A 27,781-nucleotide genomic window follows, 5' to 3' on the forward strand; every position below is an offset into this window, starting at 1 on the left:
CTAAATCTAAGTACACGGGTGTTTTCGCATTTGCGGCCACCGCGGCTGGGTTTCGATAACGCGACCTCATGCATAGCAGATCCACACCATAGCCACTAAGCAACCACGGCGGGTCCGAAGTTGGCATGCATGAGCACTTCGGTCAACAGTTGCTCAGAGGCATCCAACGCTGTCTAATCAAGTCGCAGCATTTTTGCAAATACAAGAGATAATTTACTCGGCGCCCCGCCTCCGTATCATTTAGTATCTGCTGCTGTAACGCCGACCCCTAAACCTCAAATGGTCTCTCACGCATTACCGAAATGACTAAGCTTAAGTCCTAGCACGCAGTTTCACGGCGTAGACTTGAACGCTCTATAATCAGGGGCGGCATCAAAAAGCTATAACCAAACCCGCGCTATTCGTATTCGCGTTTCAGTGTCACGTGAAACCTGATTCAAAGACGCAAATCAGACTTTCCTGTGCGGACGGTCGTCGAGGCACGTGTCCACAAGAGAAGAATCAAGAGATTCCACAACGAGGTTAAACGCCGAGGAGGACGACATTTACATTTCCAAACACCGTATAATTTTCCGTGCGATCGCATTTCCAATAAGTGACCCAAGTCAACCAATCGCCGAGGACCACCCGAACGGCTCCCCGAGCAGCCAGCAGGAAGAGGAACGATGGCCACGCATCAAAGAGGCTTAGGTAAACACGGGCAGCGAAGCACCAGCTTCGACCGGCGAACGGACAGCTACAGCGGGAAAGACGGAGGACGCGCTGACGCCACACACACTAACAATGGGAGCGCGCACTGAGCGCTGATCGAGGCGGAGGCCATTCGTCAACTTGGCAAAGATTCGGCTGCGCGCATGTACTGCTTAAGCGCGGGGACGACGTTCGACTTTTCTTACTCGCGAGCGTCCTCAAACGCGCCGATCGGTCACGCGGTCCAGTGGCCCCTCTCGAGCCAGCAGGCGCTTTGCGGCGAGATAAAACGGGGGCCGACCCCCCGTCCAACCTCGCGCCCCCTGGACCACGTACTATACAGGCGGGAAATGGCTCCGCTCTTTCTGCTCACTCACTCACGATGACGGGTCCTCCTCCTAACATCCGAGCAATAATAAAAGGGGAACACTGCGTAACGCGCACAGCGCTCTATAGAAGAGGGGGAGGGTGGACGGTTTTTCTCGCGTAACCTTTCAGAGTAACGAGAAGACGCATGAGCGTCCTCGCTTCGGAAATAGAGAGAGAGACGGGCGGGGGCCAATAAAACTGACGCTCCAGTGACGACGCCATGAGAGCGTCGGGCGGAAAAAAAGAAAAAAAAGAAGAATGAAAGAACACAGCACTGAGCCACCATCTCTCTCCCACTGAACTAGCCACTGAACGAAACACGAAATACCGCTAAGGCAACATCCTACCAATGAACGAGGATGAGATTTTTCTTTTTCTTTTTCGGACCGCAAAGAGTAAATGACCTTTAGCCTCAGCTGCGGCCACAGCTCGAGTCTTCAATCTATGTCAGCGGAATATAGGCGGCACACACAAAGTAAAACCGGACACATCTTTCGCGGCCACGTCGCCAAGAAGACGCAAGAAAGAAAGAAAGAAAGAAAGAAAGAAAGAAAGAAAGAAACGCGAGAAAGACCTTCATGGCGTTAGTCCTTTTTGTGAGAGAGGGGAGAAAAGAAGTTCACGAGAAACTCGGAAACGATCAGCCAGGGGCCAGATCCCACTGCGGTTCCGTTCGAGAACCAGTTCCTTTCGCCTCCTCTCATTGGCCGACCGTCGTCACGTCCGGCGTGACGAAAAACTTCCGGAGGCGGCTCCACAGTTTTCGCCTACGTCACGGGGCGTGGCCACGGCGCCGAAAGGAACCGTTTCGCCGGCCGGCACAAGAACCGCGCCGAGTAGGTCCACTTCGCGGGAACCGCTGTAAACAAACATGGCGGCGCCCATGACTCCGTATCTTTTCGCGGCTCTTTGCGGCCGCACTGGGCAGAGACGACCGAGAAACAGGGAAGACGCCTTCGATCTGCCGGAGGAGGATTTCCGCCGCCATTTCAGGATGAGCAAAGCGCTGGTGCGTAGGCTGTGTGGTGATCTTGAGGGGGAAATCGGGACGAAGGGGCCGACCGGACTACCAACAGAAGCGAAAGTTCTCTGTGCGCTTCGGTTTTTTGCGACCGGGAGCTTTCAGACTTCTGTCGGCAGTGAGGTGACCATCCAACTCTCGCAATCCTCAATGAGCCGCTGCATCAGCGCAGTAGCACTAGCTATAACTCGCGTAGGCAAGCAAAGAGGGTGGGTAACCTTTCCGTCCACGCCAGCGGAAAAGCAGCAGGCAGTGGCAGAATTTTTGCACCGCGGCCGAATTCCTGGTGTTGTTGGCTGCATCGATGGAACCCTCATTGCCATCAGTCAGCCCAAAGGCCTCAGCCCCGGTGAAACGCAGGCATTCATGACCAGAAAGGGCTACTACGCCCTTAACACGAAACTTCAAAGCGCGCGCCAAAGAGCCCACAATTTCCCAGATGGCACCGCGCGCGCGCGTATGCGACGCCTTCTACCGACAGAAAAGATAAACATGTATCAAAAGAAACGTCAAAATGGTTATTTACTGCACTCTCTTGCACGTACTGTGACTTCTTATTAAATAGTATGTATTACCATTTATTTGTGATATTTGATTTCTTTTTAAAACAACCTATCTTTTAGTGTACGGCCCCCGAAAAAGCCAGGCAGTCGTGGGCCGGGCTCCCGCGAGGTCGGGCGCTCGCCGATTGGCCGTTCGCTTCCCCTTCTTTCTCCTCGCGTTCTTCGCTGTCGTCATTTTGACGTCACTCCGGAAAGGAACGGTTCGGAGACGGAACCGAAGTGGAATCTGGCCCCAGGAACGAATAAAGGGGGCGAATGGATTGGAAGATGGAATGAAGCGAAAATGAAAACAAGTCGAGAAAAGAACGGAAAGGGGGGGGGGGAGGAATGGGCCATCCGCACGTGCACTTTGCACAGCGACCGAACGGATGAAAGGGGCCGCCATCGGGGGCTGGCTCGAGAGAACATACGAGGGACGAACGGCGAGCCAGCGCGCATACACGCACACAGCCGGTGCACATCAGACCGGGGCACCGAGGACGAGCAGGAAGAAGGCCGAGCAAACGCGAACGACCGCCGTGGGGACGCCGACAACGCATCACCGGCCGGCGAGCGAACGAGCGATGCACCGCGCCACGAAGCGGGAGGAAAAGTAGGGCGCGCCGAAATGATGCGCGCGCGCCCGATCCGTAGACGGCCGGCAGCTCGCCCGGCCAAGTGCTTTAGGCACGGCGTGTTGTTCCACGCGCAACTGACGAGCGCGTCGCTTACGCGAACGAGGTAATAGAAGCGATCGGGTCGTGAAGCGTAATGTTGCGTCAGTCGCCTGCACGAGGAAAATTCACTATACGGGCCACTTCGTTACATTCCTAGAGAAGTCAGCATTCGTGCGACGAGGGAAAGCTCTACAAACAAAGACGTATTTGTTGCGTAGAAAAGAAAAAAAAAAGAATATCGTTACCTCGGCGCTATTCTTTTGTACGTCATCTCACCTGCCCTCCACATGGGATGGAAACGATGGGGGGACCGAGCCGCCGAGGTAAGTGTGCCGCGCTGCGTCTCTCCTCAAGCACCGTGCACCAAGATTACCACCTGCTATCGCTCTGCTACGGTACAGCTGTTGGTCATAGGGCGGCGCACGATCGTAAATCAGCACCGCGAACTACCCTGACGTCTTTGCCTCTATATCTTTTACCTCTCCCAAATACAAACGAAGGTCTCTCGCACCGACTGCGACACTCGCCTGGAGGGAGCGGTCGCCTTACAGGGACGACGGAGAAAACGCGAAGCCTCGTATTTCAGTGAATTACACGCGGGGTCTCTCCGAACGACACCGGTGTATACAGGTGGATGCCCTACATGACGGCGCTTTTCCACCATAATACTAATCCATAAGAAGGGAGGCGTTAAGGAATTTAAGAATTATATGCCCATTACAGTTTGCTTTCAGTACTCTATAACACATTCAAGATAATTTACAACAGAATCAGGGCAACACTTGACTTCAATCAATTAAGAGAACAGGCTGGCTTCAGGAAGGGATACTCACAATGGATCACATCCATGTCATCAATCAGGTGATCGACAAATATGCGCAATGCAATCAACCTCTCTATATGGCTATCATAGATAATGAAAATGCATTTGATTCACTAGAGATACCAGCAGTCATGGAGGCATTCCGTAATCGAGGAGTACAAGAGGCATACATAAATATCCTGGGAAATGTCCACAAGGATTCCACAGCTACCTTGATTCTCCAGAATATAAACCCTATCAAGAAAAAAGGGGTCGGACAAGGAAACACAATATCTCCAATGCTATTCACTGCATGCTTGGAAGGACTATTCAAGCAGCTATCAGACTGGGAAAGCTTAGGAGTGAGGATCAACGGCAAATATCTCAGCAACCTTGATGATCACCAGGCAGCTGCCTCTCTCTCTCTCTCTATTATATATATATATATATATGTGTGTGTGTAAGACTGTATGTATAGGCTGTAATGGGGAATGCGCATGTGTGCATGGGCGGAGCTTCCGCTGAAACTTGAGCCCCCGCCGCGAAACGGATCACGCACGTCCCAACGGGCGCCGCGATGACGTCCAAGTCTCATTCCAGAGACAAACTCGCACGGCTCAGATGGCGCGCAGAGACCCTCCCACATACTTGATACCATCATTGGTTCCACGAGATCAGCGACGACTACGAAAGAATGTCGCCGTAGAAACGGTATATACGCGATACGCGCAACTCGGGGCAGCGCACCCCCACGGGGCAACGACGGAGAAGTAAACGACGGAGCGGGCGCATGCCTCCGACACACGGCGTATACACTACAGCCGTGTGTGTGCGCATGTATAGACGAGCGTTCGCGTGCCATACAAGAACAATGGACGCATTCCGGGTAGCGTCGCAGCATACACACGCAAAAGGGCGGACCACGCTGTTCCGCTCTCGTGCGGCATATCGTCGCGCATACACAGCCGACCCCGATATGTAGGCCAGACATTGCCCCGAGTGGACGTCGGCGCAAAAGGGGGATATTCGCAAGCGACCACAAGACATACGTTCCCGGCGAACGGCTACTCGAGGACGCAGAAGATCATGAGCCTATACCTTGCCAATCTTTTGAAGCCCCGCAAAAAGTGTAGACCTGCCGAGGTCGAAGCTGCACAATTCTTTCGCCTCCCCTCCCTAACGTGGTTAAGGGGTATACTTTCGGCATAAATTTAACATGCACAGCTGGAGCCGTAGACGTGCACCACTGGCTTAGCGGAAATAAGCGTTCCACACATCAGATAAACATTTGCGAACGAGCATGTTTGCGCATTGATCAAAACGTTCCTTACAACCACGGGCAACTAACCTAGCAGACTTATACGGGAGCAAGCAGTTATACGGTGATTATACGTCCTGCGAAAAACTGCAATGTAACCATACACTGGCGAACAAATGTATATCCCATTTGACAATCATTGTACCCCAGCAATAGTGCAACACAGAACTTCATTCGATACAATTACGTCGTCAAATAAATCACTGTCCTTATATCCCTGTCAATAGCGTGCCGGTCCCAAAGCTAAGCGCCAACTCAGTGCGTACCTTCCCGTTTCAACCACCACCTATACCCACGCCTTACGTATGCGTAAAACCGGGAGCCGCATTAAACCGACACGGCCTGAAGCGACAGGCCCCGAGGTTAAACACACGCCGAAGGGGGCGATTCAGAAGCAAACGCTTGGCAGCGACGGGCCAAGGGCATGCGGAGCTATACACCTCTGTCACCGACATCAATGCTGCGCTTGGAGAAGGTGATCGCGACTAATTAACGCCTCGCCGCTAGCGAGCCGGCCGCAAGAGAGTATGACTATACGAGCATGCAGGCTGCCCTTGGCACGCTGTAATCTACGACCAGACGCGCCCCGATGTCCGCCTATAGCGTTGTAAAAGCGGCCACGAAGCTGAAGGCGAGAGAGGGGAGAGAGAGAGAGAGAGAGAGAGAGAGAGGGGGGGGGGGAGGGCCTTGCCCCAGAACAAATCACCGCGCTACGTACGAGCCACGGAGGAATGTGGGTCACTCAAACTCTTAACAAGCTCCCGAGGCAAAAATGAAAATAACGAAAGACATGCCCACACCACAAGAGGGTGTAAGTGCTACTTCCCACAACGCACTGAAACTATGGCCAGAAATTAGCGGCGTGTACGCTTTCCCTCCAATTTTCTTCGCTTTACTCCGATAAATATATGTTTTCTTTTTTTCTTTTTTTTTGGGGGGGGGGGAGGCGCTGCCTAGGCCTCCACTCTAGAAATTACTAATTTATTCTCGTAATGATGCATCGAGTTTGCCCTCAAAGTAAACGTACAAAATGAAGCACCGATTAGAGCTAGCGCCGCCGGATCATTTTCTATGCGTCGCGCAAAGTCGCAAGCGCTAATTTCAGGCGGGTTGCAGGCTGACGTCCAGCGCGGTGCAAGCAGTTATTAGAATCTGCCCCTAAAATTACGACCCCGCTAGGGTGCCTCTACAGTTTTCTTTCCTTCGCACTTGTTAGCTCTTTTTTTCTTGTATACAGGACCTTGAAAATTTAAAACTTAAGAAGGAAGGGCTTTCAAAGAAACCACGTGAAATACGTGGTGCAGTCGGCAGCGGCCACGCCGTAAAGTGAAGAACTGCGACTAGACAAACTTGAAATTAGGAAACACGGGGTCTACCCGCAGTTTAGCAGCAGGTAAATAAAGGGACCATTGCCGACTGCACAAATGGTCCCGTGGCACGTCCCTCAGCGTAATTGTAAGTCACGAACGTAGAGAAACGCGCATTCCTGGAATTTCTGAGGGAAAAAAGAAAGAACAGGCATTCTAAGGTAACAGGGATCCCATGTTCGTTACAAAAAAAAAAAAGAGTAAGCAGGAACACGGCGACAAAGTAAAGGAACAATCGAAGACAGGTTTTCAACGAAACATACCAACAAGGCGAGAAGATAGCGTACAAACTAACGCCAGTATGTGACGATACATAGTGACGTAACTCGTGAAGCAAAAGAGCCGGTGCGGGAGCTTCATCCAATTCGAAGTTAGGACCCTCAAAAGCAACCTGGGATCCGGGCACGCAAAGGTCTGACCATAACATCGTCATTCACAAGTGGCACTTTCCGCGTGGGGCTGCATTAGTGAAATACATGTCTACAATACGAAATATGGCGCCCTTATCGTGAGAGTGGGTTTGGTAAGCCAGAAAGGACGGAAAAAGGGAAGGGGGGTTGCGAAGCCACATTGGAGTTCCCGCAGCATGCAGCTCATCATGACGTCACGGGTACTAAATGAGGTAATAACTGAACCTCACAAGTTCTGAGAACACTTGCTGAGCCACAGCGGCCCAAACGCAGAAGAATATACTTTGGATATGTGACGTCACACTCACGTACGCCTGCGCTAGGGTTTCGGCGAGAAAAAAACAAACCTTTATTTTAATTTGCTGTTCTATTATTCAGCTTATTACCCTGAAATTAACAGAACTAGAATTTGAAAGACTACTGTAGGAGTTTAAACCCATTGTTTCTATTTAGTGTCGCTTTAACACGTATGGCAAGTGTGAGTTTGCGCTGTTGACTATACAGAGTCATCGCATTGTTCAAGTAGACGTCGCATATATCGTCGGTGCCTACCAGAAGGCGCAGATGTGACCATTAGAGCTGACAGAGCCATCTTGTGCCTGTGATGCGAAACACTTACCGCAAGGTTTTAGTGACCTTGTCACGTAAGTGTGCAGTGATCAACATCACCACTACAACGATACTTCCACACCTTTTCTTTTTCGAAGAGAGGAGTCTCGCGATACAAGGGCGCTCCTAATTAAAGCACTACAATTAATTGTAAATTAAAGCAAAACATTTTCCCAGACACTTCTCACTCGGAGCTAGCACTGGCAGCAATACAGCGTCGTCGCAAGACACCACACCACCAGCTCTTGTTGATCCCAGATACGCTATCAGACACTATGCGTCCCGTGTATATCTGCCCTAGGCTATAGTTGAAACTTCGGCTGACAGCGCTGATCGCTCGAAAAGCGATTCGTGCACTAGTGCAGTACTTGAAGTGCACTGGCTTAAGAGACCATTTATAGTGTCCTTGTGTATGGTGTCCCTCCCACACGTACTCAGTGCTTACTCTCTCTCTTTCTTCCTCTTTCTATTCCCCTTTCTCCCCACCTCCAGTGTAGGGTAGCAAACCGGATGATGTTCTGGTTGACCTCCCTGCCTTTCCTATCCTTGTTTTCTCTCTCTCTCTAGGCTGACAGTTTCAGGGCGCTCCGCCCTGAAGTCGAGCAGACGCGGCACTGAAGCAGCTTTTCGGGGACTTCAGAAGGACTTTCTGATTGCACATCAGCGCAATCAACACAATAGAAAAGTACACAGCGCATGCATTTTGCACTGCTTGCTCTGTTCGCTGCACTGTCATACAATCAAGATGATGCGCTCTCTTTCCACAATCGTAACACTCCTCAGAAGGATGGTTCGGTGGGCGAGGATAAACGGGTTACAAGGGCCATAATCACGGCTCGTTATCCACAATAGAGCCCACGCGCGCTTTTGTATATCGTGACAAACCTTGCAGTACAGCTGCTTTACACGGATCTTGGTATAGAGATGCCCGGAGCGCTGGAAACGACAAGCGAAATGTGGCACAAGACTCCGTCCCCTTTGTTCGCGCGGAATGCAACGAAGTCTCCGAACGTCGCGGTCTCCGTCGCTCCACCCACAAGCAGCGAACGGATACAATAAAACGCGCGGAGGCACCGAGTTCTCGGAACCTCGCGGGGAGCAAGGACGACCGTTTTCGGCGCGGAGTGCGGTCGGTCGCTGGGGCGCGCGGGCGGAATGTTGTAGTACGTCTCACTTCGAGAGCTCGGAAACGCGGACGCCGCCCCCCGGACGCGAACTGCATGCTCGCTATGCCATTAGCTGGCGCAGCTCGCCGTGGCGGCGGCCCGCACTGTTCTGTACGTTTTCTCGCGGCGGGCGTCGCATCTGCCCTCTGCGGGATGGCCCCACGAAAGTGCTTGGCAACATCACTCCCAGGTCCTCTTCCCCATTAACGTTCGCGGAACGAACGGTGACGCTGCAAATTCTTCAGACTGCAGAAAGCCAGACAAGCCCCCGTCGTTTCACCAACAGAGAACAGAGTTTTAACAAAAAGAAAAAAGAAAAATTGGGGATTCACAACCGCTGCCCTTTAAAGTGCCAAGCCGAAACTTAACCCCCCCCCCCCTCTCTCTCTCTGTGAAAATTGACGCGCACTGTCGACGAGGTTCTCATCTGGAATTCGAAACTTTTGTAAGGTGACGGCTTGGTAACTAGTTGGTTAAATTCCAGTATGAAACTGAAGACAGAACAACAAATGCACTCGCTCATCCGGCACCTTTGCAGAGTTTACGCTGAGCAAATAAACGAAGTGCGATGCGCTTCGAAGCGCCGAAAACAGTTGCGAAAAGCAGCAAGAAATTCCCTAGGAGGCGAACCACAAATTTGATCTCGTACGGAAGTATGGAGCCTCTTATATTGATTTGCCGAATACGTACAGCCGTTCAGGTTTAGCTAACGTGAGGGCGCATTTACCGCATCAATATAATGCACATGGCGACGCAGAACGCCTACACTTTAAATATGCAGTGCAGTGTTTATGCAATGGGAGTGCAGTTTACGGCACAACTATCAGCTTATCAAAGAGAGATGACAAAGATGAAGAAACTAAATCAAGCTAACCGTGACTTTCACCAAAACAGCGTCAGCTGAAAGGGAGGGCAGAAAATAAGCAGGAATCGAGAGAGCCGACGAGGTCTAAAACTGTCGCGGGCACCGCACTTCCGCCTCGACAAAGAACCAGCACGCGCCACGCGCGAGCCACTAAAAAAATAAGAATAACGCGAAAGGATCACAACAACAACAGCGACGACAACAAAACAAATGAACTAATACAGGCAGTACATACAGCAAGAGGAAAGGAAAGACAACGAACGAGCTGCAGGCCTAGACGTAGACCATATGTCTTGGCACGGCGTCAAAGCAGCACCGGCGGCGGCGCTCATAGACTCGATCTCCCCACCCCCACCTCCCACAGGCCTGCTGCTCCTCCCACCGCTTGATATATACACCACTCGCGCGCGGCGCCCGCCACGGCAGCGTATAAGCAATCGCCGCGACAGGAGTCCCGGTGGGATTGGGGGGGGGGGGGGGGGGGGGCACCCTGCAAACGACGTTTCCTTCCCGGATCCCGGAAGCGTTCTCGGAAGGAACGGCGCGCCGCTTTTCAAGGCACCGCCGTCCATTTTGGCCAGAACGGACGGCGCGCGCGCGGACCGCCCAGGCACAAAGGGGGGCCATTCGCTTTGAACTGCGCCCGGAGCGGAGTCAAAAGTGAGACGGGAAGGCGAGACGGCCATCACAGAGGTCCTTCCAAAGCGCGGCGCGGGGCTCGCCAAGTGTACAATACAGTCTTATCGGTGTGTCGAGGGAGAGATAGAGAGATAGATAAACGCGCTCGGAGTCGGGCTGTTCGACAGATGTGCGAGATGTATATACGGACTCTGCCGTATAGAGTGAAAGGGGTGCGCGTCCTCATTCGAACAATGGTTAGGTACCATCAAACCAACTCATCTGCAGTCCAGCATAAACATCACATAATGCTGTGCACGACTTCGCGTAATCCCTTACAGCTCATCCCGTTCTTTCGTCTATTTTCCTTCTTTTTATTTTTTTTTTCCAGTGGCTAATGCGATCTTGAAGGCCGTGTACTGGTCAATAAGCTGCACGACAGCCGGATGGCTTTTCCCCCTGACTTTTCTATTGACAACCAATAATAACGACGAAGTAGCAAGAACGAAGGAACGAAGTAAAATCTTAGGCATGACGTTCATTCAATGGAGCACTATTTCAATTTAAGTTGTGCTCGAGGAGACGGATATCGAGAACCTTTAAAACAATACGGCAAAACGCTTCTAGAAGACTAACACCGTCGCCTACACATAAGCATTAAGAATGGTATTTCGAGGGCTCTAAAAAGAAACCACTCAGATTTGTCGGCGTTGGCGATGCTCGAAAGCTCGAAGAGACGAGAGTCACCGCCTCCTAGATAGAACAAGGCCGGTGCACTTCGATACGTGACGTCATGTTACCTTGCCCGACTTTCACAGAATCTAACGGGAGTAAACCACGGGGACTCTGACCTCGCCGCTTTCGTCAAGCCAAGCTTGGCAATGAAAATTTCGGTCCAAGTAGCAAGACACCGTAAACCACAGTGCACGGGCCTGTTATCTCGGAGGCGCTGGGACAGCGCGCTCACCCCGGCTCGTTCGGCGGGCGGGCGTTTGCGAGGTGTAACCTCGAACAAGCAAGTGAAAGAAGGAGAGAATGGGAGAGAAACAAAGACAAAGATGGGGGGGGGGGGATTCTCAGGGTTGACAACCTCGAAAAAAAAGAGAACCACCTCGGTCCATCGTCCGTCAACGTCTCCCACGACGGCCACCGAAATCTCGGTTGGCAAAAAGAAAACAAGAAACCGCGCTGTTCGCGATCGCACGCATCAGTGGACTCCGAAAGGAGCTGTTCGCTCACCCCCTCGAGAACTTCGACCGACCCCTCAAGACACAACGCCCACCCGAGAGACAGAGCCGTAGCTACAGCTGCAGCATCGTGGCCGCCTCACGTGCCAAGTGTGCAAAACGAGGCGTTGTTCCTGTTGACAAGCGCGTCATGAAAGCCCCCTACTGACGCGCTTGCCAGCTTAGTGAAGCCGAAACGCCGCGATGACTCGGTGGCACCGATGCGAATGGACATTCAGAAGCTGTTCACCGTCCTGACAGAAACCCGCCGTGGTTGCTCAGTGGCTATGGTGTTGGGCTGCTGAGCACGAAGTCGCGGGAGCGAATCCCGGCCACGGAGGCCGCATTTCGATGGGGGCGAAATGCGAAAACACCCGTGTGCTTAGATTCAGGTGCACGTTAATAAAAACCCCAGGTGGTCGAAATACGGCGTGCCTCATAATCAGAAAGTGGTTTTGGCACGTAAAACCCCATAATTTCTTTTTTTCCTGACAGAAACCGCAACAAACCAAACAAAGCTCTTCCATAACACCAAAAATGTACCTGCCGGCATCGATTTTCTGCTAAACTAGCATCGTTTCCGCGTCCACCTATCCCTTTCTCAATCTAGTGCGATAAACTACGGAACAAATACAGAGAACGGGAACCGCATACGCACGTGGAAGCATCAGGTCCCTACTGAAGTTACCGCTATTCCAGTTAGCCTTCAAATACACGAGACAGCTAAAGACTGGTGGCGAGACCTTACAAATAGCTCGAAAAGCGCAATGACCGCCGCTCAGACCGAGCAAACGACTTCTCTGTGCGACATGTACAGACACGCCGAAGCAAACATGTGACCTATCTCCAGCTTCTGCAAGAGGAGGGCAGCGGGGTGCGGCACCAAAGGGGTGGAGGGTAGGGGTGGAGGGTAGGGGTGGGGGAAAACAGAATTACCTTTCTTGGGAAGAGTAAAAAAAAAGGAGAAAAAAGAAGACAGGCCGAAGAAAGACTAATAACTAACTGCGGGAAAGCGCAGGGGCGTCGCCACCGATGCGCCGCGGTGATAAGCGCAAACAGGAGCGAGACCACGAGGAAAGCGATACGAAGGGCGTGGGGGGGGGGGGGGGGGGGGGGCTGCTGGGCGTCGCAATGTCGCGCCATGCATCGCCGAGGCAAGGACGCCTCCCCAATTGGATTTCGCTTTCATTAACAACCGTCAGTTCTCGGAAACGGCGAAACCACTGCCGCACTACGCGAAGGCGACAGCTGGGGACAGGACTGCGGCCAAACGGAGCTTGGTAAATTACGTCCCAATAAATTTGAACTGTGAGGTCTGCAACACTGCTTGCTTTTCCGGTTCTACCGACAAGAAGGAAAAAGCGGACAGCACACCGTGTCGGAATGTTGCCCGGATGTCACTGGACACGATCGCTCTGTTTTCTTTTTAGGTTCGAAATACCACGTTCATCTCCTAAGTGAGTTGACGCAATCTATACAGTCGAAGCATTCATTCTCCCTGAGAAGACTGGGCGAATAGTGCTTAGCCAGCAGCTGTTTTCAAGAAAGAAAGCGCTGATTTTTCTCGCAAAAGAAAGCGACTTCTACCAAAGCCAGACAGAACACGTCATGGAACACTGGGCCGATGGAAGCAGTGACGTCTATGACGCTGCCGCGCGAAGTCGTCGACACCAACAACAACATCGCGACTCGAGGCCCTTGTCTCCACAGGGCGCACAGGTGGGGGCATACAAGTGACAGCTCACGGCTGGCGAGGGCCCCTTCTTCGAGGCGGTTGTCGCACTCGGCAGCGACCGCAACAGCAGAAAGAAAGAAAGAAAGAAAGAAAGAAAATAGGAGGGGGGGGGGGCAGACGGCCTCTGAGCGACGGCTCCGAACAGCGCCGCATGGAATTCCAAGCGCTTCGCCACCGTCGTCCGGAGAGAGAGTCTCGGAGGGCGACCCCCGAGACGACACAACACGGACGGACGCCCACGGGAAAAAAGACTGGTTTCTCTCTGGGTGGCTGAACCTGCAGGAAACGCCGCCGGGCCACTGCGCCCCGCCGAGGAGTCGCCGTTCCTTGGCTCCAAAAGGGGGAACGGGGGGGGGGGGGGTTGCACTCAGCCGGCCGGCGCGGCGGGCGCCTATAGCAACAAGGAGGCACGCCCACTACACCGCTGGCCCCCTGGTCTCATCGTCGGACCAAGAATGCCACAGCCAACCTCCTTTTCTTATTCGTCCACCGCGAAGAGGACGAAAGTCAGACAGACGAGCCCCCCCTCCCCGTCCAGCAACCGACAACATAACAGCTAGCCAGGACGCAGTAGCCTCCTTGTCTGCGTGACGACTTTCTGTTACAGCGAGTGGAGCGTGGTTCCCCTCGAAGAAAAACAGCGCGGATGCTTTACGTGCAGCTACGGTGAGCGCAGCGAGGGTGAACGCGACTGAAGTGGCTCCGCAGAACGCGAGCGCCCTGGAAGTGCGGGGCACAACAAAGCTGTTTAAACCCCAATAGCAGTGCTAACGGGAATGAGAAAATTCGACGGGCCAGCAAACAAACAACGCTACCCAAGTGAACCAGGGCGAACGCGCACACTGCAGCCAACTAAACGACGAGTAGTAAAATATAAAAAGAAAAACAAAAAGAGAACGATCACGATCTGACAATTTTACTTGCACAATCACAGGAGGTGGGCTATTGGCGATATTCTATAAAAGATTAGTAGCATGCCCATAGTTGTAAACTATCAGAGTGTTCGGCCGTATGTCTACAGCTGGCCATATGCCGTAACACGCTAAGGGGACAATGCAAACGGCAGCTGCGATACAATGCTCCAAAAAGCATAACATAAAAAAAGGGAATGAGGTCGACAAAGGATGCCACGTGGATGATGTCAACGGGACTCGTCGGAATTCCTTTCTTTCTGGAACGCATGCGTCAGACGAAAAGAAAAGAGAAGCGGCCGACACGTTTGCTCAGCTGTGGAGGAACTTATAATTGTTTCAAGATTTTCCTAACTTCTTCAGGCGTTATGTTTATTCCTTTCTTCCTGACAATTCTACTAATTTTATTAGTAACTGTTTTTTCCTAATCCAAATCTTGGCCCATCCCCCCATGCAGTGGGTATGCGCCATCAGAAAAAGAAAATGAAACTCACGCGCACGGATTTTGAGCAGTTCATTTGCAGCGATCGTTCTAAGATTTTGGCGGGCAGCTCAGCAGTTTGGCCATTCCAAGGTATGACGCCTTCACGCGCATCTTGTTCAACGTGAAGTTTGAGAGCAAGAAATGAGCAATGAAAACGCGAGCTCCTGTTGTACATGAAGTTTGAGGCATTGCAAAGGCGACGAGGTAAAAATAAAAATAAAAGGGAAAAAATGAAAAACCACCTCTATCCTACCCTGTGAAAGTGGATGTAGAGTGAAGCTGGTGCGGACGTTAGACAAGTACCAATACCCCAAGTAACGTTAGACGACGTTACACAAGTATCACCACCACAAGCGACGTACGCTTGTGGTGGTGTCACTTGTGGTGTGTGTGTGTGTGTATACACACACACACACGAGACAACATAATACTATTACGCGGAAACACAATCTCCTTTTTCCAGCTGCCGCATTTTGGTTGAGCGCGCCACGAAAAATCCCTACCAACCAGAGGCCAACACCTTCGCTCTAAAACAGAGTTCTACATCACTATGAACCAGAGTCATCGCTTCCAATATGGACACTCGGCCCACTTGCATTTGTCTGTTGCTATACGTGCCGGCGTACTGAACGGACGACCCTCAAGACGCGTAGTGCTGTTGTTACTTTTGCCTTGGACTCGATTAAATGAATCGCGAATCGTATACAACCTAAGCCTCTCGCCTTCCCTTGAGTATACCCTGCGCACGTGCTCTGCGTCCTCCCGCGCTCTCTCTCGGCCTTCACCGAATAATTTCGGTTACCTCCTTCCGAGACTGCCACACTCGAACGCTCTTCGCATTCCAGCTCGGTTTCTGCGCACATGCGGTCGGACGCGCCCATGCGTATAGTGAAGAGACGCGCTCGGTGCTGCGGGAATACGGAGAGTGATGGGCGCGGTCGCACAGCGAAAGTGAAATGCATGCCACCTTCACGCTCACAGCCGAGGAAGGTCGTGTCGATCCCTATTGGAAGCGAGCGCCTCGGGCGGCAATTTCAGCCCCCACTTATACGTTACACGCACACGCACGAAACCGACGTATCGGCAATTTATCTATGCAGTGCAAAACTATACTCGGAGAGCTTAGGTTGTGCGCGTGGGCAGCGATGCGGACGCCATTTATATGTGTCATACGCTGAGCTGCTGGCACCGCGACTGTACTGCTAAAGCTTTGCTTTTGGCTCCCCCCTGTCCTTGCATATTCAAGTGTGCACTTTAAAGCTGCCTCGCCTTTGCAGCGTCGCAGAAGTCTTTCCAGCTCACAGGCCATGTGACATTAGATAACTAGGCTATTCGAGCGATGCGACAGCAAATGAATGTCACAAATGAGCAAACACTACCCTGCTTTTCTTTTTCGTTACTTGCCGAGGTCACGGTGCCCCGAATATACAGTGGCCAACCGTAACCATCGCCAGCGAAGTGGGCACACACCTGGTGTGTACAAACGATTCGCAACTGACGGAAAAACCAAACAATCGTGATTGCAGTTTCCGTAAAAAGCAGCTGTTCCGCTTTTAAACGACGATTGCTCCATGCCATACTGTATACGATCAGTGAGCAATGTGAAATATGACGAGTGTGCAGGGAGGCACTCGATGCTCGCTCAAGCGCAGAAAGTTCGAAGCTTATATTACCTGCAATTGTTGGCGACTACCTTTACGTAACAAAAAGAAAAAGGCAAGCTCAGTGAGAAACCGAAGACTTAGTTGCGGTTGCGCGCATAATGGATGACTTGGTCTCAAATTCGCAACGAACACGTGACTAATCCACGAGGGCCTGATTTTCGCAGCCAATCTAGATGATACCGCACGGAAGATCAGATATAGCCGATGCCTGCGATAGCTCATAGCGTTCAGTCCACCGCTTTATTCGATGCACCGATGGACCACACACAACGAAGCCCGTAAGCGTACCGCTCTCCCTGTCCTTCTAACGCCTGAATACAGAATTTTCACAGCGCCTCCGTACTGATGACGCCGGCTGTGCCTCATTACCTTCTTGCGTACCTACTTCAGTTAATCAGTGATCCGCTGCATAGTACAGGTCGCGTAAGACGAAAATCTCCTTCAAGATACAGTCAATATCGCAGCTGTAAGACAGTTCGCGAAAGCAAGTGACAAAGCCGTGGAACACTCACCCAATTGGCCTGTTTGGAAAATCCTGCGAGAAAATGAGAAGAAAGAAAGCGTTAACCACAAAGAACAGTATCAATAAACAAAAAGAAAGAAACAAAAGAAATGCGCACTGCTCCCAAAAGAAACATCTCGAACACGCCACAAGGCTCGCTCGCGCCCTGAGACGCCGGGTGATTATCGCGATTCCTTAATAATCTCTTCCAAATAGACAGCGACAATTCTTCGGATAGCGCACACGTGCCCCACAAAATAAAAAGTCGGGCACCAGCAACGTTACAGGACACACAAAGTCAGCCCGTAACAAAAGACGGGCCACACGCGTCAAGAGTGAATATATTAATGCCATCATCTATATTCTCCTTAGCACGATCTATATTCAGTAAGAAAAACTACGAGTGAATACGGAATGCTTCAAAATTACACCCACGCAGAAATGCCGAACAGAGGAGACAGCGAGAACATCGACCATGCCTGGCATGAGAACACAGAAAGCAAGGAACAAAACAACAACTCCAAGCACAAGTGGCACATATGCAGGCCAGCGGGTCGCGCAACCATCGAAACGGCAGCAGTAAAAGAGAAGCTCGGGAGCGAGCCCGAGGCGCGTCGACGCGGGACATTAGTCGCCGACGCTGTCAGTCAGTCAGCGGGCCGGCGCGCGACACGGCGTTCTGAGGAGATACGCAGCCTGGGTGGTGCACGCTCGAAGGCGGGGAGGGGAGCTGCGCCCGAAGACGATCAGAAAAAAAAGAGCAGGCAATGGGCCGGGAGTCGACCGAGGATGACTCCTGCAGACAACGAGCGGTAATTTGGCAGAAGAAAGACGCGAATCGGAGAAGGGAAAGGGGGGGGGGTGCGAGCAGGAATTCCTGAAATATCTGGAGGGTCCCGTTGGGGGAGAGAGGCGTTCCCCGCGCACCGTTAGGCGCTGAGCGAGGAACGGCGCGGGGTGAAAAGAAAAGAACGGGCGCCCGTCGCTTTACGACGACGACGGAGACGAACGCCGCTGAAGCAACGAAGGATGGAGCGCAAAACGGTACGGGCGCACACACACACGTACCCGGTTCACTACTGCGCGTTATGTACGGGACGACGCGGTCGCCGTCGATTTTGGGTTCTTCAGTTCGCCCAGACGGCGCCAGTAGATATCCGAAACGACGGCTGCCTTATTCCGCCCGAAAGCGGGCCATGTGAAAAATCAATGGAAAAAAAAAAACGCTAAAGAGAAAACGCGCGCGTATGCGGCTTGCGCAGAGCAGAGCGCAGGCGCGGAGGGACACGTCGCGTGTAGGTGACGACACGCCTTCTCTCAGAAAGCGGCAGCTAAGACTGTAGAATGAAGGATAGAGAGAGAACGCCAAAGCTGGGAAAACATGTCCACCGCAAACACACATACATTCGCATTAAAAGAAGAGGAGGGGGGAGCAAAAAAACTGCGCATCGCCAGTCAGCTGATGCGCAATATTCAGGGAATGTGTGTGGTTCATTCGTTCTAGTAGTAGATTCTCTCCCTGCCCTTCTTTTAAAAAACGAAGTATGCATAGTGCACGACCGATACAAAACGAATACACAAAGCACACCGCAACACTCAAACTAAAATATCTCATTCAGACCAGTGTCTCTGCGGAAGGCTAAAAAAAAAAGAAAAAAAGATAAAAGGAAAAACAAAAACTTTTCGTTGCGCGAGATCCACAGGCCGCGTTAACCCATTGCCAAATGACGTGTCCTAACTCCAGGGATTAAAATCCTTGCTTGAGGTTCATTGCGGTTTATTGAGGTTAGAGCTGCTTTAATTAGTGTAAATAACCTGCAAGCACTGTCGCGCGCTCGCCTACCCCTGGCTTCGAGTGCACATGGCAGAGCGTGCGCGCAGTGGCGGCTCGGTACACGGCGGGGAGCGGGCACAGACGCCGCGGTGCCCTACACGGGCTCGGCGTGCTCGAACCCGCGGTGATCGGTCGGCGCGCGAGTGCGCGAGCGACGTATATACAGCTACAAAAAAGGAAGCAACGTGACCGCACAACGGTTGAAGTCACGCTTGACCCACGGAATCATCGAATCTGCGATTATGCTCGACACGCGTATATAGCCCTTACCTTCCGCAGCGCATCGAAGCAACCGCACGAGAACGCGCGCGCAGCTATAGCCCCTATCCGTGCGGAACCCAAACCGCGCACGGCTGAAAGCCAGCTTTATTCGACGAGCAACAAAAGAGCTACCGACGGGGCTGCCCTAGCGGAGAGGTGGCGAGTGCGTCGGGGAGAAGCGGATGCAGCCAACTCGAGAACAGAGGGCGAGGAGGAAGACGTTGCGAGAAAGCAAGACATGCCAGATAGGTGCGCGAGGAGGAGGGGAAAAAAACAGCGCGCTGCAATCCGCATTCTTGCGGACATCACGTCAGGCTGCCCACGGAGACACAAAACAAGCGACAGAACGACGGCAAGGCGAGCCGCGAACAAGGCGCCGGCAGCGACAAGGGAGGAGCGCATACGCTTGCCGCGAAGTGTGTGTATACGTTTGGTCAGCACAACGGGATTCGATTGCCGCGCGGCATGGCGCCCACACGAGAACTCCTTCGTTGATTTCTCCGTGTTTTACTACATATGAACGAAATAGAAAGAAAAAGAAGCAGAATAAGAAAAGCTATAGTTGCGCTTTTTCAACGGATGTGCGACGTGCGAGGAGGGCTACAAAATCATTTCTAGTCTATACTTCCTTTCGGTGCGAGGCGAGTGGCTCCCTGGATGACGCCCAGCCACTAAAGCACATGCACAACGTGCAGACATGTTTCACTTCGTGCGCGTTCAACGAGAGAACCACTTTGAACGCATTATAACCAGGCGAGTTTGCAAGACTGGAATACCACGTAGATGCTATTCCAATCCTAAGCCTTTCGGCACCAAGCCCGCGCTGTCACCGAGAAGCCCGCCCACCCAGAGAAGACAATGTATAACATCCATTTAAAAGTATGGTTCCACGATACCGGCGGTAAACATATGTGGAAGGAGCTGCACTGGGTTATCCCTGGGTTTATCACTGGGTTAATCCCAACGGTTCATTAAACGAGCGCTTGGTAGGCTGCCGGATCCTCGGTACGCAGTTGCTGCTTGTGCTCGGCTGCACGAGCCTGTTCTTGCGCCCGGGCTGCAGCAGCGGCACGGCGTAGAGGAGCTCGTTCCCGGTTTTGCTCGCGGCGTTGCTGATCGAAAGTTGCCTGCTCCTCAGGAGTACGCATGCGCGAGGCCTACCCCTACCCATTTCGGAACCGGAAAGAAACTGCTGCGTGCGCGCTCTGTTGCGACGGAGAGAGCAACGACGTCAATACTAGCGCACCTAATCCAACACCGCCTGGATAGCACAAGGCCTATTCACACCGATCCACGACGTCATGCTACCAAGCTCGACTGCCATAGAATCGATTGGGGTTGCTCCCAAGTAGGCAACAGTTACGTTGACGTCACTGCTTTCATCAAGCCAGCCTAGCCAATGGAAATTTTAGGCCAGGTAGCGTCACGTCATGAATCGGAGTAAACAGCCCTTGTGGCTGTCTAGGTGGTGTTGGCTAACTGCGCGCCTCTTTCACTCTTCTTTTTTTCATTTTCTTTAGGGAGGGGGGGGGGGATCACGCATCCGCATGAGGTTGTGCGCTGAAGGAGTTTTCGGCGTACAGGCGACTGACAGACGGACGAGTCGGCTAGCCATATACAGGTTCGCTGTAAAAATTCGAGGACACCTAAGCACTCCTTATGATTTGTGAATGTGAAAGCATTAATGTCCTACTGAACGCCGTTGAGCGGGCATTCGAACTGTGAACTCCTCGCCGGCAAGCGAGCGCGTTGAGACGCTTGGCGCGTTTTGATTTGGGATTACCGAGGCGCAGTTGGCATGCAGGCGAGAGCATGCCCGGAAAGAAACACGCGGATAATGTAGGCTCCCGAGAGCGAGGGTGACGTGGCGTCGCGGCGATGCGCTCTCGCCTCACGCAACACCTGGCGCGCAACGGCGAAGCAGGCGCACCATTTCGCCTGCTTTGCTCCGTGGAGGCACGCTCGTGGCGAGGGGTCGCATTCAACGGGAATCTACCTACCGCTACGCTGCTATATACGTACAGACGACAGACGCCAGCTTTTTCACTCAATGGGCCGTCTGACTCTTTCGCCTCAAAAAAAGAAAGAAGAAAGTATCCCCAAGTCCGAGCCTCCTGCACTTGTAAGCAGCGCGGTGTCGAAAGGACTCGCGGCATCCTCGACAGATGCACAAGCGACACTCGCTAGAGCCCTTGCGAAACAGTGGTCGCTTTTGTATCGTGAGGTTCAACAGAAGCGCGTGCTCGCAAACAGCGCGAAGAACGCGGCCCTGACCGAGTGGTGGACGTTCTTGGAATAGAGGCCGGTGCTGCGAGGCGAGCGAAGCCTGCGCCTGAATCATCGCCCGGAGAGAACGAAGCGATGCGTGTCGCTGACGCACAGGCGGCGTGATCGGCTCGCCTCGTGCGAGTCGCCTGATTTGCGTGCCGGCATCTATATAGTCATTCGCCTGTTTGCGGATGCCTGTAACGCTGGCTGTCGAGTGCGCTCCGATAGCTCATACTCCCACGTACGCGCACGCATTCTTCGCTAACATTAAATGTTCCCTTTTCTCCATGATCCGAAAGAGGTGAGAAAAGGCGGCCTTTTAATAAAAAGCACACGATTGCCGGTGTATTTAACACCCTGCACGCAGGTCTACGTACGAAGGTGGGAAAGCAACATAAATATGTAAGTAGAAATACGAGTGTGGGGAAAAAATACACCGAAGTGAGAATCGCAGCGAGACAAAACGTCAGATGCACAACGTTCTGACAACAAATAATTGAGATATTAGCATCGAGGCAGCAAGCAATACTGACGGTTTTTGAAAGTGAATAATACAGATAAGATACGAGAAGAAGAAAACGAAGCTTTTACACTGCTTAAAAAGGGCCAAGCACGACACCCAGATGTGCACACTTCTGAGCGTCACATGCAACAGCAGAAAAGGCGCCCGTTACAAAACGATCGTTGGTCGATGTTAGGCGGCACACACTCCAGCAATACACGCCCCACCGTTTCCAAAACTGCGCGACACACCTTCGGGCGCCAGCACACTGTCGCTTACAAACTTCGCTCGTGCCGTTTCTCTCTCGCCAATTAATCCCACCTCCGCATACGATTAAACCGACTCGTCAAAACTTCCCGAGTTCTAAATGCTCGCTAAGTGTCGACGCATCATTTATGCCAGCTCGAAGGGTCATTTGCCATCGACCCATTCCCAGCAGACTCTCCCCTCTCGCGCGTATGCGACTGCGAAAGAAGAACGGGTGTTGGTGTGGCACGCACACACTTGCGCGAATAGGCAGGAGAAAAAAAAAAAAACACGCGCGGGGTATAGGAAAGGTCGCCCCTCTTTTTCTTACCGTGACAGAAACGGCAGCGACACAGAGCAAGGCCGCACCAGAAGAAGAAGAAGACGCGAGATCGCCGTTCGATATCGATCGCCCAAAGTACGAAGCGTACAAGAGGGTACGGGAGGGGAGGGGGGTGGGGTGGGGGTATAGATTCCGGCGCCCGATATCGGCCATGCGGTGTGGCGGGAGCGGCGCGTGCGACCGAGCGGCACTTCCAGTCGATCGCGCGCCGCTGCGCAGCCGGACGAGCGGCAGCTGAGCGAAGCGGCGCGAATCGCTGCCCCTGCGTGGTCCAGCGGAAAGAAAGACCGTGGCCGTTGTCTCTCTCTCTCGTCTCTTCGGGAGAAGCCGGGGCCCAACGAGAATACCATGAAACCAACGCCCCCCACCGCGAACACGCGCGCGGACGGCAGTCGTCATTGCGTGCATCCGGTCCCGCTGCCCGGTCCGCGCGAGGCGTGCATTTGTGTAGGGGGTTTACCCACAGGTCTCGCACCGGCAACAACGGGCGGCCGGTGCCCCGGAGGTCCCGGAGTTCCCTCGGCAACAGCAGCACTTTACGAAGGAAGACCGAAGAGCTGGCAAACACGACACTTAGAGAGAGAGAGAGAGAGAGAGAGAGAGAAGAAAAGGAGAAAGGCAGGGAGGTAATGAGAAGAGAAAAATGTGGTTTGCGACCCTACACTGGGGAACGGGTAAGTAGAAAGACACGAAGTAGAGAGATCGAAGTCAAGAAAGAGGCTCACAGAAAGATTGAGCTAGCCTTGAAGTGAATGTAGCGCAAAACTGCAAAAAACCATAGCTGACCTGACGACAAGTCACCTTGTCGAAACGTTGGCATTAGCGGCATTCCTTGTTCTACCATGCACTGTTAATCCCGAAGCAGAGAGAGAGAGAGATCGCGATCACCACACATCATCAAAGCGTGCACAGGATCGCGTATAACACAATGAACACGTATTCAGGCTACAGCCGTTTGTGCAGGTCTGGTTTCCGTAAAAACTGTAGCAGCGTATTCGTCGTCCTTTGCTGCGATGGCTCATGAGGTTGACACTAAAATTCATTTGTCCTCAGAACGGTCCGTGATCAAAGCGATGCTCGGTGTACGCTTGTAGTGTGGACTCCGCCGACGCGAAAACACCCTACTTTGTAGGCCTATGCACGAGTGAACTTTGCAAAGTCTCTTAATGAGCGGAAAACGACGTGTGACGAGTGTTTAAGCGAGGACATCCGTCAACACGTCCCTTCAAATAACTTATTAAGCTAATGCACTAAACCGCAAAAGTGCACCAGTGTACGAGAAAAAGTAGGTTTTAAAATTTGAGACTTTTCCCCAATGAAGTGCTGCGGGCATAGACACTTCAAATAGTAAGTAGGCTTTCCGTCGAGCCAAGATAAAGGGAATCCTCAAAAATCAGTTGTCGTTCCCTTTAAGCTCAACCCGGCATAACACTTTTCTCGAGCGAGATCCAATCGTTTTGTTGAAGTTATTGTTCCCTAACGAGTTCTACCACACATTTTCCTTCAAGCACACCGGTATTTCAACGATTACTGATACCACAATCCAGAACACCATGGGCGCATGCAATTCGCAAATCTAGTTCGCCGCTGCTATACCGCAAACCGCGAGATCATACCGCCATTCCGCGGCACAATAAAGAAAGGCGACCACCACGACCCGATTCACCCGATGGACCGAAAAAGGCGACACAGCCGCGCGAGATGAACGCCCACTTCGCACCATGCACCTTCCTGGTATATTTTTCAGTACGGGACCTCGTTCGAGGGCACACTAGAAACGGACTAGGCAAAACGACGCCGCGCAGTGACCCGAACAGCGCAGTAAGTACAGCAGAACGGCTCACCGGCAAGGACACACAGAATTGAGATCGAGGCTTAGGGCAAGGGCACCATTGCTCAGGAGATGAGCCCGTGCGCGTACTCCCTCCTCCTCTTCCTCCTCCTTCTCCGGCGTCGTCAGCGCGACGAGTGCAGAGCCGCGGGAGAGACGACCGACCAAGCAGCGCACGCTCTCCGAGCACACACGCGGCGTCGTCGGAACACATACGCGACCCTCCCGGAGGATTTGGTCGAACGAGGCCTCTATACACTCGATGATGCCGCTCCGGCTGCCTCCTAGTGCGCGCGTAATCGGATTACCGTTGGCTGCTCATTAGTGTGCTCGGCGAGAACCGTAGTTTGCTTTCTCAACCAACCCCCAGCTCTCCCGCTCTCTCTCTCTTCTACGTACGTGTATATTTGCGAACATGTGATACAATATCGTTTAATCTCCGGATTATCTCCGGCAAAGTTCAGGTTCGCTAGACCGCCACGCTGACTCAGGCGGGACGAGGAGGACGGCCAGTTAGGCGAAAAAAAAAAAAACCCAGCAAAGCGAGAACCCACACACAAATTGGGATCCAAAGTTATAATCTCGCGTCTGCTTCCACAAGCAGAACGCGAATATTCTGTGAAACATACACAAGAGAACGGTAGGAAAATAAAGAAGGCAAGCGAGGAAGAATTAGAACAGTAAACTAAATCTATCAATACCAAACGATGGCATGTATAAGCAACACATGCCTATTTTCTATACTTCATTTTTCTTCTGAAACTAAACAAAACCGAGTACACTAAGTCATCTGCGTGGATCTCCAGCTGACATCTGTTATCTGTTTGTTGTCGCTCTCCCAATGCATCCAGAGATTTCAGCAAGCATACACAGACAGTGTAAGTACGTCACGATATGCAAAGGCCGCGTCGGAAGCGTTCCCATGCACTGTGTAGGGGTAGGGATGAAATAAGATGCGTCACGCACCCCAGTGCCACGGCTGGAGGGACCGGCATCAAGAAATCGACATGATAAAGTCCCGGCTCACTAAAGCAGACGGTGAGCCACTGAAGAGAGAGCAGAGAGTAAAACGAAGCCGCTAAACTGGCAGTCGAGAACAAAAAAGAAAACTGTCGGAAATTACACCGAAAGCGGTTGAACTAAGCGGAGTTGTCCTACGACGCAGGGACCCAGGCAACCGAGGAGTCGTCGTCATCGCTCACTAGCAGCTAGACAGCACAAAGAGAAAGAGAGAGTCTGAGAAGAGAAGCGTTTATTAAAAACCGCGGGGCCAAAAGAGACAATGTCAGGGAGTAGACGAGGAGTCATGCCGCAGAAAATATGGCCTTCCGTTGCCACAACCATTAGGAGAGAGACCGATAGAGAGAGGAAAAAAAAAAAGCGGAGGGGGGTGCATGGAGGGGGCGGGTAGAGGCCCCGCAGTGGGCGCCGCTTTCATCGCCCGCTGCACACAAGCGTGGACAATCCTCGCGCAACGGCGCGACTCGGCCGGAGAACGCCATTTTGCGACACGCCCGAACGAACAGGCGCGCGTGCGGGCCAACGGGAAGCGCGATTCGGACGTGGCTTGATGGTGGCGACCGTGCACATACGCAAACCCACAAGCGTTATGCGCGCTCCCTTCCCGATCTCCCGACTCCCACACAAGGCCATGATCTATTCGCGCGGGGCCCCTATGTCCCGCTTCTTCTGCTCGGAAGAACTCGGGGCAGCAGCCTCTATCTACCGCTGTAGGCTCTAGCTTTTGCACTTTTCTATATCATCGTGCGTTTTCGAGACGAAGCGCGCTACGCAATAAATCTGCACGCCACAGCTCCAGCAACTGAACAGTTCGGCGGACGAGAGGAAAAGCGTTTGTTTAAATTTCGTTTCTAGCAGCTCCACTGCATGATCTTATGCACGGGGTTAAGGCTGCTTGGGTGCCGCTGGCTTAACAAAGAAGTCGCAAGCACCAGCAATGACTCTGATGACGCAATGACAGCAGTCTCCAGAGTTGGCATGCGTGTGTAGCCCTACACAAAGGCTGCTCAACCGCGCCTTTACGGAACGCAATGCTATGCGGTATACCTACCTCGATATCAACGAAACAGGACAACATCGGAGTAAGAAAGAAAAAAATGTTGGCGTGGAGACGCGGGCACTAAAGCAGAGGGAAACAGACGACAGAAACTCCGTTACATTCTATGCAAACCTGTGTCCGTGTCTGTACGCCAGCTCTATTTAATCAGCAATCCTATCTAATAACAAGCTGTCGCTCTAGACATGGAACTTGATATCCAGGAATGTTTGCATCATGCTTAAATACAGCCGAATGCCTTCATAAGAAAGTACTTGTCGACTCCGAAATAATTCGATATACAGGTCACTTCGTTGTAGAAGTCGCACACCGCACGGCTCACAGTAGAACTGGGACAAAATTATACATTCCTTATAAAGGTCACTCTGTTCTAGAGACGTTCGTTGTAAAGGCGCTCGACTGTAACCTGTTCTTCGTCATTCTCTGAAGGATTACAAAATTTAGACCTGTTCTAAGGCCAAACTCACTCTGACTCGCATGCTCATAGAGTGATCCCAGAGGACCCAACAGACAAAAGCACCACTAAACGAGGCAGCGATCAACATTGTCTCTCTCCGCACCAGAATGCAACCTTTTACATTCGGCCTCCCCTTACAAAAATGGTTGTTGAATTTCCATTGTTGATCTGTTGTACTATCATTGATTCCATAGAAACTCCACAAAATTACAACATTCATTGAGCCAGCACCATGATAGTTCAAGAAAATTTTTATTGACAACTACACAATAATTTTTTTATTGATGAAATATTGTTCAATTTCTATTGTGTAATGCCAACAACTGGACCGAGTTAAACAGGCGACATGCAATTTACACGAAACAATAAACAAAAGTTTAGGTTCCTTAGTTTAGGCTACAACATGAAATGGCGTTATTAAGCTGGCCAGAGCTTCAACCAATCATTCTTAAAAAATTTGTTGCACAGGCAGTTGTACGTTCAAGTGCAGAATAAAGGCCACTGCAAAATAATGCACTAATGCGTTATTAATGCAAAATAATGCTGTATTGAGCCGCTGCAGCGCCAAATGCACAATCTCCGGATAGGTTCAACTTATTTTAATCATTGTGGATATTGCAATGTGCGCTATAACTGCAATGGAAGACCTGAAAAAGATTGAGTGTAGGTGATTCAGTGTAAAGCTTGAACATTGTACTACCAAGGAAAGAAGAGGTTCATCCCACTGGGCAATGTACAGGGTACTTTTTCTTTTTCGCTGCACCAAATTTTTAAACTTGCAAAATATAAATCACGGTAATGTTATGTTTACCATAGGACTGCACAGATTGGCGGCCTCTAGATACAGAGCAATTGCCGCACTTACGTACGTAATTAGCAAAGTTACGCTAATTAACTTTCTAATTATCAGCAATAGGTGGCTACAGCAAAAGAGTACTTTGGTGCCCGTGCTCGACACTACCTATCCCAATGATCAAATTTTGAAT

At 51.8% G+C, this 27,781-nt stretch overlaps 1 protein-coding gene across 2 annotated transcripts in view; it reads right to left on the reverse strand.

The window, feature by feature from the left end:
• The window catches only part of PlexA (plexin A), a 385,856-nt gene that overhangs the window by 133,859 nt on the left and 224,216 nt on the right, over positions 1-27,781 (reverse strand). For both annotated transcript variants that reach the window (XM_070538955.1, XM_070538957.1), the window contains one exon: positions 16,987-17,009. The gene's annotated coding sequence lies outside the window, so the exon portion shown is untranslated. The remainder of the gene's footprint in view (positions 1-16,986; positions 17,010-27,781) is intronic.

Source organism: Dermacentor albipictus, chromosome 5, assembly GCF_038994185.2.
Source record: "Dermacentor albipictus isolate Rhodes 1998 colony chromosome 5, USDA_Dalb.pri_finalv2, whole genome shotgun sequence".
Lineage (NCBI taxonomy): Eukaryota > Metazoa > Arthropoda > Arachnida > Ixodida > Ixodidae > Dermacentor > Dermacentor albipictus.